The 16,833-nt window shown below is 39.0% G+C and overlaps 1 long non-coding RNA gene across 2 annotated transcripts; it reads left to right on the top strand.

Annotated features, from left to right (window-relative positions):
• The first annotated feature begins 4,690 nt into the window (after positions 1-4,690).
• On the top strand, positions 4,691-14,196 carry LOC102966953. Of its 2 annotated transcripts, XR_445803.2 has the most exons (5): positions 4,691-4,815; positions 5,603-5,645; positions 7,795-7,867; positions 9,420-9,544; positions 13,974-14,196. It is a non-coding gene; the product is annotated as an uncharacterized LOC102966953 (long non-coding RNA). The 2 variants fall into 2 exon arrangements; XR_006210304.1 differs by lacking the exon at positions 9,420-9,544.
• Positions 14,197-16,833: the final 2,637 nt, after the last annotated feature.

Below are 16,833 nucleotides of genomic sequence, written 5' to 3'. Positions count from 1 at the left end.
ACTATACTTATTTTCTATTTCTCTTTTTAAAAGATAGTCCCAGTGTTTTTCTCTGGTGATGCACATAGGTCAAAGTTGTGAACTCTTAAAAAACCACAAAAGTTATTATTTTTTGGCTGTAAACCCAGTGTAACTGTGGAAATGCTTGCCTTTTAAAAATTAATAAGGCAATAATAGGGATGAAGACCCAAGCAACATCTTAGGGTCAGAGTTTGGTTAAGAACTGTATTTTTAAAAGATTAGTGAGCTGCTGGCTGAGCTTCTAGAGATGGTAGGTCCTTCAGGGACTTGCCTCTTTAGTTTAGTATAGTTTTTATACCATTGTTTAGTTATTTGAGAGATGGTGGTTGAAGGGCAAGCCTGTGAAAGCTTGACAGTGCGAGTGAGATGAACATAGGAAGACAACTCCTACAGACAATTTCATGCCAGCATCTCAAACTTGTTCTCAAATATATAGATCCTTCTTTTTTTTTTTTTTAACTTCCATTCAAATTTTTTTTTTAACTTATATTCAGGAAAGTTCACTTTTTGTTTTGTTTTGTTTTTTGGTGTACAGACCTATGAGCTTTGACGTAGGCATATAGTTGTGAAACTACTACCATGCTGTAGATACAGAACTGTTCCTTCACCCCTAAAATTCCCGAGTGCTGTCCCTTGGTTAGCAACCATTTCTCCACTTCCTACCATTGGCAGTCATTGATTTGTTCTCTGTCACTATAGTTTTGCAATGCCGTATAAATGTAGTTGTAAAGTATGTACCATTTGGAGTCTTGCTTCTTTCATTTGACACAGTACATCTGTGTTTCACCCATTCATTGTACACATCAATAGTTCATTCTTATTTTCTTGTTGAGTAGTATTCCATTGAGTTGAATGCTACCCAGTTTATTCATTCATCAGTTGAAGAACATTTAGGTTGTTTTCAGTGTTTGCAATTCTGATAAACCTGCCATAAACATTTGCATATGGTTTTTTGGGGGGGAAGTTTCAGGTTTCATTTCTCTTGGGTAAAACAGCTGGAAGTGGGATTGCTATGCTATTAGATTTCTATTTTGATGTCACTCATTGCTAAAAATTTAATCCCTTAAAAAAAACATAACATAAGCTTATTCTCTTACAGTTGGGGAGCTCAGAAGTCTAAACTATGTTGGCAGGGTTGTGTTGCTTCTGGAGACTCTAGGGAAGAATTCACTTCCTTACCTGTTCCAGCTTCTGGAAGCAACCCAGAAGCTAGTGGCCCTGCATCATTCGACCTCTCTTTCTGTGGTCACATCTCCTTTTGTGATTCTGTTGTTGCCTCCCTCTTAATGACCCTTATAAATATATTGGGCCCACCTGGATAATTCAGGATCTTTAGCTTAATCACACCTTACTTTTCAAAGAACTTACTTTTCAAAGCCCATTTGGCTAGAAAAGGTAATATACTCTTAGGTTCTGAGAATTTGGACATTATTCTGCCTGCCACAACTGGAACATATAACAAGTGTACATTTAACTTTGTAAGAAGCTGATAAAATGATGCTTTATAAAAAGTATTATCATGCTATGATTTTTTGCTACTGTTTCCCAATATGTTAATAATACAGACAGCTTATTAATCAGGGTGTATTTCTGTATCAGTTTGGAAATTTTTGCTCTATGTGAGAGAAAACCCAACACAGATTGGTTTAAGGAAAAAGGAGATTATTGGCTTACTTAAATAGAATGTCTAAGACTGAGGCTTTGCAAATTTTGGCTTTTTATTTTTTACTTCAAAGCTCAAACATTTTCACAATTTAATTTTTCTCTTTCTGTTGGATTTACATCCTTCACAGGCTCCATGTGGAGCCAAGATGGAGATGCAAGCAGCTTCTTTTTGATTCAAGTCCCTTATAACAAATGTCCAGTTACTTGACAGGATTTTCAGCAAAGGTCTCACTGCTTCTTATTTTTGTCATTGGATCACATGATAATCCCATGGACCAATCACTGGGGCTAGAGAATGTCATGTGCAAATTGGTCTTGGTCATGATCCGCTCCAGAGCTGGGCTGGGAGCTTAACCTGAGGACTGTGGACTAAAAATGAGGGAGGGAGGGATCTGAAATGGGAAACAGAGACTTCTTCTAGAAGAGGATATGGCTGTTGAAGATACACTCTATGTCCACCGTAATTTCTTAAACTTTCAATAGAGCTTTAGAATTAGTTATCCTCTGAGGAAGTTACTGTCTCTGAGTATGTTTATCCACTTTTCACCAAATGAGGAAACTGAGGAACCATGTTAAATTCAATTAGACCACCAGGGATTGCTTACAGACTCACTGGGGAGACAGGCAACCAGGGATGTGCTGCAGCCGGCTGAGCTGGCTCACATGCAGTTGTGTGGATTTCTTTCCAACTCTACATCTAGTAACGTCATGTTGATGGCTTGACATAGGCCATGGTGGAGTATTTGCACCACAGAAATTGGCAAATGTTACATATAAGGGCTTTTTACCCTAGAGAGCCTGTTACTAAACATTTTCCACTGTACCATGGCTGGCAGTAAAGAACTGTTCACAATAAATATGATAGCACTGTGTGATAATTTTTAAATAATTCTGACATAATTACAACAGGAGTTGAGAGAAAGAAGATATCACTGTGTGTGTGTCTCTACCTCCCCCCGCCAAAATAAAATTCATGAGGAGAGGAGAGCTTGAATTGGACATTGTGTCGGAGAGAATATATATCATTTTGAGTCTGGCTTGTGCTTTTGTGGTTAGTACTTTTGGTGTCCTATCCAAGAAAAATTTTCATATTTCACAAAATATTCTATGTTTTCCTCTAAAAACATCATCGTTGCTTAAATTAACTTTTGTGTGTGATGTGAGATAGAGGCCAAATTTCCTTTTTTTTTTTTCCTAATGCTTTAGTTGAAAATATCAAAAACTCTCCTCTGAATACCATCAAGACATTATCATTGAATGCTGCATATTCCCCATTCCTTTTTTCTCTGGGTCTCAATTCCCAGCAGTAGTTCTGTGAAATTCATGAGTCTTCAGCCAGCACAGGAACAGAGGTCTTATGTTCAAAACTACCTGTGAGTCTGGTGTGATGGGGTGTCTTGCTCTGTAGTCTGTTCTCCACTAGCTGCTCTGATGCTAGATCATTGATCTGGGTACCGTTTCCCCCACGAGGAGCACACAGGAGCCCCTGAAATACTAGCTGAACAAGAGGCATTCATTTCAACTTCAGCTGAATCTATGCAGATAATCTGTTTTTTAATTCATCTTGCTCTCCCTCCAGCTACACCAAAACCCCACCCTAGTTCCTCAGATTGTCATCTCTCAGGTTTTATTCTGCCCCCTTTCTTCCCGGGGTCAGCTGAGGATGAAAGATGATTTTCTTCCCAAGAAGAGCTTCAGTGTCTTGAGCCTCATAACTTTTTGTGTAATTTCATGTCAGTTCTCTCTTAGGGCACTGACTCCAAGAGCTGATTGATGTGGATGAGCTTTCCTTAGCCGAGCTGTTCCCTGACAATTCACTGCCCCGCTCTCCCACATTCTTTTCACCTCAGTTTTCAGGGAAAATTTTTTTTTCCTTTAGGTTATTTGCACTCTAATGATTCCTCTCTTGCAAAGCCTACTGAAAGGATCAGTTCATGGTTAGAATAAAGATGCGCAGGTCTCTGTTTCCTGGTTTATGACCACACCTTTATATGCTAGAGTTCTAGATAGGTTGGGGCAGGGGTATTTTGAACACACAAGGTCTCGAATTCTGGCTTTTGTGTTACTTGTGGTGTGACCATGTACATTTGACTTAAACTGTCTAGGTCTCAGACTTTTCATTTATTAAGTGGACATACTGAAACTACCTCAAAGTGTGATTCTCATGACTGAAATGAATGAAATGAAGGTATCTGAAGCCATTAGCATATTTCCTGGTACTCAACAAAAATTACTCATTTTCCTTCTTCCTTAAGAGGGAAACAAACGGTTATGGGGGATTTTAGGAAAATTCCCAAATGAAGCATGTTGTGCACTGGTAGAATTTTGTAACACTTTCTTTTCTTTTGGGGGGAAATGACGGGACAAAAAAGTTATGATGCCTCTTCCTTCTGCCCAGTCATGGAGATATTAACACATGCCAGGGGCCCAGGGATACTCAGACTATGGAAGAGTCTGGCAGAGGACTAAAGTATGATGGGCTAACTGTAAAAATATTTGGTCTTGAATTTTAGAGGATAAATACTATGTGAGATTCTCTGTCTCTTTGTGTCTGAAAATTTCCATGTCACTGCAATGAAACAAATTAAAGAAAGGTCTGCTTTAGAGAAAGGTAGAACCCTAAAGCTCTGGAAGACCTGAAAAATGAGCCCCCACTTTCTGTGGGAATCCCCTTGATAGTAGATTAAATAGCTTTGCTTGAACAACTTTTGTTATACCCTGAAGACATCCTATTTCGTTTTTGAGCAGCTGAATCTGTTAGAAATTCCTTTATGTTTAAGTCCAACCAACATCTTATGCTGCGATGTTTATCATTTCAGTACTAGTTGAAGTCAATTTCAACCATCTTGTATTTTTTCAGAGGAGTACTGAAGTGAAAGCTTGTAGGTTTGATTCTTCTGATGCTCCTTTGTGTGTAACAGAAAGAACTATTTCATCACAATTGGCTGTAGCCCTGAGCTACAGGTTGTACAGTGTTTTGCAGTTCATGTGGGTATGTGGATGGGAAGGGGGAGGAAGGGGTAGCACTGGGAAGCTTATCTAGTTCGAAGCCATCACCACTGCTAGAACAGCACCACAAAGCCCAGGCTGCCCTGTTGGTAGTTTGAACACCTGATTCTTTCAAAGCATGTAGGTAGGATTCAGTGGTATTTTCCCAGAAGCCCTCAGTAGAAGTAAATTTTTTTTCAGTTGTTAATTATCTATAGGAGAAAATGATAATTGCGTTTCCAAAGGTCTGCTGTATTTTAACATTCAGATCCTTGACATTGATTGCTCTTTGAAACTTCGAATACTGATAAAGGAAATGTGCTTGAAAGAGATGCCATTTAAATCCAGGCCTGTTAAAAGCCTGGCTGTGAGAGGAGTAACTCTTCAAATATTACTGATTTGTTAATGCACTGTATCCATTACCTGCCCCTTGTCAGAACCCCAAAGAAAGCAGGGATCTTAAGGAGTTGTCAGTAGCTTACTTAAGAGAATAACAACCAAAATAATAAAAGTCATCTTTCTTTTTTTTTTTTTTTTTTTAATTTTGAGGGGGGGGGAATGAGTAAGTGAGTGGGGGAGGGGCAGAGAGCAGGAGAGAGAGAATCCTAGGCGGGCTCTGCACTAGTGCAGAGCCCAAAGTGGGGCTCAGATTCACAAACCATGAGATCATGACCTGGGCCGAAATTGGACACTTAACCAACTGAGCCACCCAGGTGTCTCTAGAAGTCATCTTTCTGAGAAATGAGTTGTTGGAGGTGAGGTTCATCTAGAAACAAGTTAAGTGTGAGGCTGGAGTAGGATGCTGAATTCTGACCTTCTCTAGATGGGGAAGGGCAGTTCCCATATTTTTGTTTTGTTTTGTTTTGTTTTGTTTTGTTTTTCTATAAAATAATTAGCTTCGAATGTAATAGAGGTTTTTCATTGGCAGGAACCTTCAAGATAGTTTTTACTCAATCTCCTTCCTTTTACAGGTAAGAAAATTGGAAGAAATTCTTAGCAGATAATTGGTGCATGCCTGTTATTTTCTAGGCACTGTGGTGGGAAGTAGGGGTATTGTGGGCAAGGCAAGGTTGACTGGTTAGACTAATTAGAGGGAGAGATCATGGATTAGGAGACTAAGTAGGTCTAGACTAGACCAGAGTTAGATAAGTACCCAACCTACTGTTGCTTTGACCAGCAGTCCTGTTTCACCCTCGCCAGCTCCTTCGGCACCTTGAATTATATGCTCCCCTTCCCTCTTCTACCCTCTCACTTCTGGCTTTATATCATCTGAGAACAGTGGTTCTCAACACTGCTGGTTTCATCTCTCCCTCAAGTACACACATGTGAATACACACATGTAATTTTTCATACCATCTCAGGGCATGCACAGCTCTCTTGAAGTCCATGGGTGTCAGTACAAGAATATGTGCCACATAAAGAAAACTTCATAAGCTATTCACTTTGTTTTGTGGAATTTTGTGGGGTCTGCAGTATTTTTACTATTGGTGAGAATTTTATCAATCACTCAGTGAATCAGTCAATTGACATGCCATTTTTCAGGCACCCGTGGTAAGATAAGAACTTTAAAATACAATGCCTGTTTTACCCTAAGGAAATTGAGATAGAGAGATGTCAAGCATCAGTCCCTTCAGCCTGTAAATAGTGAGACCAGCATTTGAACCCAGGCTTCAGACTCTAATTCTAGGGTTTTTCTCTCTCAGAGCAGCTACCTCGAAGTGTCAGAAATACCTATTAAATTGGAGATACTTTTTCACTATGTAACAGATCACTAGTGTTTTAGGAGTCTGAAAGTGCAGGCGATCAGTAAGGGCTGGAGTACATTGGGAAAGGGAAAACTTCTCATATAGACAATCCATCAGAAGATGAGGTAAGATAGGGATAAACGAAGTAGGATCAAAATGGTAAATTTTGATTCTACCCAGATGTTTCTAGAAGGATGCAAATTAGTTTGAGGTGCCAAAGAGCAAATTACTGGTATAGTAATTCCTATTGCTTAAGATCTACTTTTAAATATAGATATCTTTACTTAGGTAATCAGTGTTTTTGTTTTGTTTTGTTTTGTTTTACTTATACCTTACTTTTTTTTTTTTTAATTTTTTTTAACGTTTATTTATTTTTGAGACAGAGAGAGACAGAGCATGAACGGGGGAGGGTCAGAGAGAGAGGGAGACACAGAATCTGAAACAGGCTCCAGGCTCTGAGCTGTCAGCACAGAGCCCGACGCGGGGCTTGAACTCACAGACCGCGAGATCATGACCTGAGCCAAAGTCGGACGCTTAACTGACTGAGCCACCCAGGCGCCCCTATACCTTACATTTTAAGATGGAGTAAAGAAGAAGGTGTTTGGGATCTGGTTACTTCAGCACACATTTATTTATGCGTTACCTAGAAGTGATAGACAGTAATGAGTAATAAACAGTCCTTAGTCTCAAGAAACTTAAATTCTGATTGGGGAATTATGACATCAACCATATCTGAAGAATCTAGAATGTAAAAATATAAAATTTCTTGATAATTTTGGTTCTTCTTATTGTTTTTTATGGACTTCAGTTAGTATGTAAAATAAAACTATACTATTGTTTGCAATGGCTCCCAAATAACATTTTCACTTGAAACAGATAAATATCACTCCACAATTTTAATTAAGAGGCTGAGAATATGGTATAGAACCTTTGAAGATAACGTGTTTAATTTGTGGTTATTTTATTTGAAGCAATTGAATTGGTTTATAACTTATGATGGTCTCACTGAGAACTGTTAAGCTTTCAACTTGCCTTGATCCAAAGCACTCTAGTTTGAGTGTCTTGGTGTGTATATAAAGTAATTATAGCCTATAGCCTATAGCCTTGAGTACTATTACTATGTTAAGTGCTTTACAAGAATTATCTTGTTGAATTTCCACAACAGTGGCACATGGCACCACTATTGTCCCCATTCTGCAGATGAGAAAGAAAGTCAGCAAAGGCAACCTAATAATCAAGTTAAAAGCCAAAATGGCTTGAAGGATTGTATTCTCCAAATACTCAAGTACAAAGAGTTTAGTAGTAATGACAAATCATTTAATCTTATATAATACATTTTTTTAAATCTAATATCTTTCATTTGTTCATCATTAAGAGAGAGAAGAGTTGAAATTGCTGGAGTATCTTTGGATCACCCCTATGTTTGAACCTACAAACATTAGTGCCAAGTAAGTGTTTCTCATATAGGTTTACTGTGGAATTTCTTTTTTTATCTTTATTTATTTTTAATATGAAATTTATTGTCAAATTGGTTTCCATACAACACCCAGTGCTCATCCCAACAGGTGCCCTCCTCAATACTCATCACCCACCCTCTCCTCCCTCCCACCCCCCAGCAACCCTCAGTTTGTTCTCAATTTTTAAGAGTCTCTTATGTTTTGGCTCCCTCCCTCTCTAACCTCTTTTTTTGTTCCTTCCCCTCCCCCATGGTCTTCTGTTAAGTTTCTCAGGATCCACATAAGAGTGAAAACATATGGTATCTGTCTTTCTCTGTATGATTTATTTCACTTAGCCTAACACTCTCCAGTTCCATCCACGTTGCTACAAAAGGCCATATTTCATTCTTTCTCATTGCCACGTAGTATTCCATTGTGTATATAAATCACAGTTTCTTTATCCATTCATCAGTTGATGGACATTTAGGCTCTTTCCATAATTTGGCTACTGTTGAGAGTGCTGCTATAAACATTGGGACACAAGTGCCCTTCTGCATCAGCACTCCTGTATCCCTTGGGTAAATTCCTAGCAGTGCTATTGCTGGGTCATAGGATAGGTGTATTTTTAATTTTTTGAGGAACCTCCACACTGTTTTCCAGAGTGGCTGCACCAGTTTGCATTCCCACCAACAGTGCAAGAGCGTTCCCGTTTCTCCACATCCTCGCCAGCATCTATAGTCTCCTGATTTGTTCATTTTAGCCACTCTGACTGGCGTGAGGTGGTATCTCAGTGTGGTTTTGATTTGTATTTCCCTGATGAGGAGTGACATTGAACATCTTTTCATGTGCCTGTTGGCCATCTGGATGTCTTCTTTAGAGAAGTGTCTATTCAAAGTTCTAGAATGTCCATGTCTCTGCAGATTATGGATTGCCTTAGTTTCTATAATAAGAAGTAATTCTACTGCATAACAATAATTCTCAAAGTATATTAAAATTTATTATAGTTGTATTGTATATTATCTTGCATCATTACATGCATTATATGGAAAAGCATTATATGCATTATATGGAAAATGATGCATTGCATTATGTCATCATATTTAACTAGCTAATTGTGAACCTGTTTCCCTTGTTTGTAAACAACTTGGTTTCCTGGCAGCTCAAGGAGGTTGTTAGTTGCATAATTTTTCACAACCAGTAAGTGAAGAGTCAGGATTCAAACGCAGTCCTGAATGACTCCAGAAACATGCCCTTCACCCCAAGTCAAGATTTACTTTATAATCACCCTCCTTCTATCTAAGTTTGAATTGTAAATTTACCAAATATATTGGAGTCACTGTATATGTAAGAGTGTAAAGAACGTACCTTAGAAAGTTGTGTGCCAGGAGAAACTGGATGTACATGACTCATCATCATTGTCTAGAGAACCATCACCCCCGTGCTATAGTCATATGAAATTATTTATGGAAACTCAGTCAAACAAAACACAGGGGGGGTGTATTGTTTATACATATAATAATATGTTAAGTGACATTTTCTTTTCTGTTTTGATTGAATACCCAAGAAAAGAGATGGCTCTTATTCTCACCTTCCAAAGTGAGATGTGAATCTACTTGGCCTGAACTGCTAAAGAAGATGGTCAAAAATCAATTGGAGTCTTCAGCTTTCTGCCAAGATAGAATAACAGGGGTCAGTTTTACCTTCTTTCCTGGGAGGGAGTGCATAGTTCCTGTTCCCACTGGGCCCCCCAGGCAAAACCTCATGATGTATAAGACTCTGTATAGAGCACTCAGAAGGGTTCGGTTCAGCACTAAGAAATGATTAGCCCCAGAATGACCACTACTCTGATTCCACCTTTTCTAAGTTATGTAACCACAATAAGATGTCACTATACAACTATTGAGCGACTAGGGAAAAAAATCTGACCGTACCAAATATTGGTGAGGATGTGTAGGAATTGGAACTCTCAGACACCACTGGTGGGAATGTAACATGCTATGCCCATTTGAAAAACAGGCAGTATCTTATAAAGTTAAATGTGCCCCAGCCATCTCACTGCTTGGTACTTGCATAGGAGAAATGAAAAATTATCTTTACAAAGACTTACACTTAAATGTTTGTAGCAGCTTTATTTACAACAGCCTCAAGCTGGAAACAACCAAGATGTCCATTAATAGGTGAATAAATAAACATATCATAGTATAGCCATACAATGCAATACTGGTCAGTGATAAAAAAGAGTGAACTATTGAACATTGAAATGAATGAATCTCAAAATACTATGCTGAATGAAAGAAGTCATACAAAAAAAGAGTGCATACTTGTACAACAATGTGAATGTACTTAATACTAATGAAATATATGCTCAAGAAGGGTTGAAATAATAAATTTTATGTCATGTATATCTTGCAATAAAAAAAGTAAATACTGTGTGATTCTATTTATATACAAATCTAGAAAATCAGCTGATACATAGTGACAGAAAGAAGATCAGTCATTTCTGGAGGGGCCAGCAAGGAGGGGGAAGGGTTACAAAGGGGGATGAGCCAACTGTTGGCTGTGATGGACATGTTCCTTATGTTGACTGTAGTGTGGCTTCATTGGTGTGTGAGTGTATGTCAAAACTTCAAATTGTACACTTCACGTGCAATTTACTATATGTCAGTTATAGTTTAGTAAACATTCCTTTTTTATTTATTTTTTTTAAAAGTTTATTTTTAGAGAGAGCGAGTGGGGGAGGGGCAGAGAGAGAAGGAGAGAGAATCCCAAGCATCCTCTCTGCTGTTAGTGCAGAGCCCGATATGGGACTCAATCCTATGAACTGTGAAATCATGATCTGAGCTGAAATCAAGCATTGGAGGCTTAACCAACTAACCCATCCAGGCGCCCCAAGTTATTCCCTTTTTTTTTTTTTTTCAAAATCAAAAATAGTGTTATTAATTCTGGTGTCTCTGAAGCACGAAAAAAAAAAAAAGAAAGAAAGAAAGAAAAAAAAAAAGAAAGAAAAGAAAAAAAGAAACCACCCTTCCCACATTTCAGCCCCCAGTCCAGGCCAAGAGGCTGCCCCTGCAGGCAGTGCAGGCCCAGGGGCCAAGACAGTCCTGGCCATGGGCTCGAAACGGGACCAGCCCATGGGTTTGACTTCTAGGGCCTGTCTGGGAGGCTGCCTGCCTCAGTTTAGGGAGCCCAGGCCCTCGACTAGGGATGAGAGATCAGGGATCAAGGCCGGAGGTCTGGGCCACTTAGATCCATCCCTTTTTTAAAAGTGACTTCAGCTGCTCACCCCCCCCCCCCCCCCCATTTTTAATCTCAGAGATTTAAAAATGCCAAAAAAAAATTGGACATTAAGAAGAAGACTTCTTTAGAACTTCTGATTGTGTTCAGAATCCTCTTCTCTATTGAGATAGAGCAGGAGTGTCTATATCATCCACCCAAGAGGAGCTTCAACAAATAATTTGAAAAGCTTGATATGTGACTCCTGCATTTTGAGGGGTGCTGTGGATTGGTTTTTGACTCACATCTGAGACATCTTAAGAGTGAGAGATTGGGTGAATGACCTGGCAGAGCAGAAAACTGAGTGTTATTAAGTAACTGCCCTGCTATAGACTTGGGGTCAAAATAACACATTTTGCCTGAGTCTATCTTGTAGTATATTTATGGCAGTCCTGTAGGGTAATGGGAACCCAACAGAGAGGTTCAGAGGTGCACCGTGGAGACCCAGGGGTTGAAGAAGGAATCTTAACTGGCTAGTCAAACTACTCACCACTTCTATCAACTACAAAGAGACTCTCTAAAGAATCCTCAACGATCCTCTTCAAAGGAAGAATGAGCTCTCATACCCAAGTTGACTCAGAAAACCAATCCAGCTATTATACTAGCAGGAACATTTTAAATACAGATCAGAGACATTTTTGAGACGTAAGTGACCTAAGTTTATATTAACTGTTTTAAAATGTACCTGATTTGTTTTAATCAGGTATGGTAAGACATACAGACATGACATACAGATTTTCATAAAGGAAAAAAAAAATTCTTTTTAATGTTTGTTTATTTTTGAGAGAGAGAGTAAGAGAGCATGTGCAGGCGAGGGACAGGGAGAGATGGGAACAGGGGATCTGAAGCAGGCTCTGCGTTGACAGCAGAGAGCCCAATGTGGGCTCCCACTCATGAAGAGTGAGATCATGGCCTAAGCTGAAGTCAGACATTTAACCGACTGAGCCACCCAAGTGCCCCAAAGGAAAAAATTTTTATACGCACGGATTCCTGGATGCAGGAGGCATGGCATGCCACACAGGACAACAAGAGAAAGCAACAGGGTTGGTTAGCAGGCAAAGGAAGTGGGGGGCAAATGTGGGCAAGAGCCTTCATGGTGGTTTCCATGGGAAAGATAAATCAGAGAAAGCAGGTTTGGAGTTAGCTAGTTTGAATAGTTTCAGTGGGCCCTGATGTGTAGGGGTTTCTCCTACTTGTCTGGTACCTGACACTGGGGTGATTAGGGGAAGTGGATAGTGGCTTGGGATGTGAGAGCCCCTGAGATCCCAGTAAAGGTGGTGGTTGGGGGTAGGAGCTCTGGATTGGTTGTTTTGCTTTTGAAGAGCATGCTGTTAGGTACATGTTTACTATCCTAGGAATTAGCTAAACGCAGGAGGGATAGTCCCTTCTGGTGTCAGTAAGACCTCAAGATGTCAAAGCTAACAAAGTAAAAAACATGACTAATATACAACTAAGAGTGAGAAGATCAATATATTGTTCATGATTTAGACTAGGCCCAGGAATAGAATGAACCACGGAGCAAGTTTAATGATCAGAAGTACTTTTGGAATTATTAAAAAATACATTTTTATGAATTAAGGTTTCTGAAACTTTCTTGTGCATACAAATCACCAGGGATCTTATTAAAATGCAGATTCTTATTCAGTAGGTCTGGGTTAGGACCTAAGAGTCTGCATTTCTCACAAGCTATAGTGCTGCTGTTGTAAGGTAACATAGCAAAGTTATAAGTGGCTGAATGAATAATGGTTAAGAATCTGGGTTAAAATTTGAGTTCTATTGCTTGTTAGTTGGATGATTCTTGGCAAGTTATTTAACATGTGGAAGCCTTATATTCCTTATCACAAAATGGGAGTAATAATAATCTATCACAGAAGATGTTGTGATGGTTGAATGAAGTATTACTTAACAGTGCTTAATGAGAGGCAGTAAAAAATAAGACAAGTGGCAGGGGGAGCAGGGCAGGTGGGATTTCTAAGGAAATTTAGGGTTTCCTAAATTGCAAGTGTGGGATAATTTAAGGAATTCATCCTTGCAAGGATCCCTTTTGCCATCTATCTGACAAGGAGTTACTTGGTTTCTGTATTTCCAGGGAAGGGAAGAATTCACATGGAGGCCACTGCTTTGTTCATTTCAAAGAGTTTTTACTATTTGGAGATAAAATCAATCCTACTAGTTCTGTCCCCTGAGGCAACATAAAAGTCTTACCGACCCCCTCTCATTTTTTCTGATATATCCAGAGATTCACATTTAACCAAACCAACTTAGTCATTCACGATACAGTAAGTCCTTGGTTTGCAAGCATAATTCATTCCAGAAACATGCTTGTAATCCAAAGCACTTGTATATCAACGTGAATTTCCCCCACAAGAAATAACAGAAACTCAGATGATTTGTTCGACAACCCCAAAATATTCATATAAAAATGATTACAGTACTGTAATATAATACACAATAATAAAGAAAATACAAAATATAAAGAAAAATAAACAAATTAGCCTGCAGTTACTTTTGAAAACCTTCATGGCTGGTGTGAGGGAGATAAGAGAGGATGTTATTATGTAGGACGACTGGAATCACTATCTGTAGAGCTATGGTGGATGCTAATGATATTTTTCTAGTGTTAAAGTCTTGTGGAAAAAATTATGTTAGATCCATAGGAATGAACATCAGAAAGACTGAAAATCTATTGTTTGTTCTTAAAATCAAAACTCTCTCTGCCACTTATTGGGTAGCTGATCTTTTCTGTCTTATTCTAGTCTAATCTTCAAATTTTGCAGTTCTTGTTTCATAGTCTTCTTTTAAATATTAAATGAGATAATTATATGAGGTACTTTGTGTCTTCCAGAGTACAATATCAAAGTAGAAAACTAAAGAAGTTGACTATGGTCTTGCTGAGGGCTTCTTCTATCTCATTCACTCCCCTTTTGTGGACCACAATATTGAGATACCAGAAAAAGTGCTGAAGAACTTACAGTCCCCCACCACTACCACATGTCTCCGAGGATACATGCCTTACGAGGATGGGGAACGCCATGTTCTACTTAATGTTGTGATCTTTCAAATATTTAGCTTATCAGATTCTGTGGACTTTTTTTTATAGACAAGAACAAAATGGCATATTTTGGGTAAAGTGGGACATCAGAAGAGTTTGAGGAAAGAGGCTGCAGTTGGGAGGGTGATGATAGCTTTTATGGCTACCCCAAATCTCTCTGGGCCTTAGCACTGGTGCTAAAAAAACAGATCCCAAAGTGAAGTATTAATATTTCCCCACATTTTGGAGGCTTTTTCTATTCTTGAAAGACTGATAAAATTACATGGAGGTAATACGTTTTCATTGTTTCCCCTGAACTTAAGCTCTTACACCTTCAACTTGTATATTATAGATAATGAAGACTATTAGCTTAAATATTACAAAAACTACATGCCATTTAAAGCAAGCACTTGGGCTCAAAACAAGCTCTGTTGCCTTTAACATATCTATTCTAGAGACATTTTATTGACCAGACAGCCCAATTAGGTTTGTGAAATAATGTCAAGAAGATCTGCCTTATATGTCCTCTGTTAATAGCCCTTACGACTCCATTAAATTTGCTCTTACACAGGAGTTATTGCTTATGTGGAGAGAACAGGAAATTGGTATATTACACATAGAAAGCTGTTGCTTTCAAACCTGCCTTCCAGAATACTTAAAGGCATAGCAGCTGTCAATATAGCTCTTTGATAAAGCCATTTTCTTTGGTCAGCCCTTCCTTGCTAGAACTCCAGTAATTGAACAGGGTGTTATTGGGCCCTCTTGGAAATCTGCCTGAATCATTTGGAAAGGAAACACGTTTCAGTACTGACTTCAATAGAAACACAAAGTTTCTACATGAAAGATTTTTGCTTTTAGCTTGCACAGCCATATGGAGACTGAGAGGGTGGCCGATCACTCTCAGAACTGGTAGAGCATTCAAAGGATATCTGTCAACAAAGGCAGTGTGTTTGGGTATGTGAGGTCACCTGAGGTAGCCTTGTTTGGCATCCTGGAGATTGAATCTTTTACCTCTACCCTCTGCTGCAGTCTCCAGAGTGTGGCACATGAAGTATTTGGCCCAAGGTCTTCAGCCTTCTCAACAGACGGTAACTGAATAAGAAGAGAAGCTATGGAAGGTGTGATGCTTTAAGACTCTTTGATGGTAGGTTTCAAAAAAAAAAAAAAAAAAACCTACCGAAACTACCTTGCATTAGTTCAGATAAAGCTTGATGTGTTACATAAAGTCTGAAGTCTCTTTGAAATCTTAACATAAGAGAAATTTATTTCTTGAGCTTGGAAAGCCTCCTTGGTGAGGATGGGATGGCTGCTCCAAGCATGCTGTCAGAACTTAGGCTAAGAAGGCTGTGACATCTTCAACACAAGGCTTTCACTATTGCCTTTGTGGGCACCCAGCTGGCCTATGAGGAAAGAGAGCCAGTGAAGAGTCATGGGGGAGGTTCTTAGTGCCAAGCCTAAAGTGGAGAATGTCACTTCCTCTCACATTCTGTTGGTCAGGGCCCAGTCACATGGCCACAGATAAATACAGAGGAGGCTGGGAATATACTTGGCTGTGTGCCCAGGGTGAAAGGAAATGGATATATAAATATTCATTTGGTATTTATTGGTAAATACCAATGGTAATTAGCTGACCATGTAATGGTAATTGGTAAATAGCTGGCCAGTCTACCACATAGCTTAAGCCAAATGGGATTTATGACAAGAGTATAGAGGTTCTCACAGAATCCTACATCTTCAGGAAAGGACTGGACCTAGAAATAAGACAGCTCTCTCTCTCTTTCTCCCTGTTTATTTTTGTGTCACTGTTTCATCCCACTATTTTTTTAAGCTGCTCCTTTATCCACAAGGCAGAATATGGCTGCTCCATAGCCCTGTTTTCTCACATTATAGTCTTGACTGCATGCATACATTAACTACTTTCCTAGTTTCAATTCCAAATTTCTAAGCATGAGAATTTGATTGGCCTCAGCTGCCCTAGTTCAATTCAACTGAGACCAATAGTGAGGGTCCCAAAGTGCAAGCTTGGCTTCCACATTCCCCGCCTTCCACTACTGTGATCTGTGGAAGGAGACAGTTTTCAGAAATGGATAGTTCTGAGCTGGACCACCAAAACTATCCAAATGTTAAAAGTTGCTCAGGACTTTTTAGCCACAGACTGTGTACTACAGGATGGCAAAAGGTGAGGCTCTTTTGGCTATAGCTCCGGTGTGTCCACTTCTCTCCCTGTCACCCATTTCTTTGCATTTGTCCCTTTGTGACATTTCATACATCCTAACTTAGCAAGTGACACCACCACTTCTATGTCTTGGGACAGAAAGAATCACTTCCGTGTATGTAAATATGTAACAGGTCTGATTTTTATTTAGAGCATTTTTCATTTTTTGTTATGCCAGCTCCTTCAAGCTAATAAAAGTAGTGACCTAAAAATTAAATTAATGAAGCATACAAGAGACTGCAGAAGCTAGGAAGGATTTTTCCTTATCCTGGAGTCCATGGTATTCTATCACTATTATGAAATATTCTGTTTTAAGATTCATCTTATTTTTAAGGTGGAAGAAATATATATCCAGAAATGAATCTGTCTTACTCTGGTTTTCACTGTGATTTCATAAAATGCTTACTGTAGAATGGTGAATCAAGGCCTAGTTTGGCAATTCAATTAATGTCTTTGAGC

Source organism: Panthera tigris, chromosome D4, assembly GCF_018350195.1.
Source record: "Panthera tigris isolate Pti1 chromosome D4, P.tigris_Pti1_mat1.1, whole genome shotgun sequence".
Taxonomy (NCBI): domain Eukaryota; kingdom Metazoa; phylum Chordata; class Mammalia; order Carnivora; family Felidae; genus Panthera; species Panthera tigris.
Note: the sequence above shows the minus strand (reverse complement) of the source record. Positions and strands in the feature narration are given on the sequence as shown.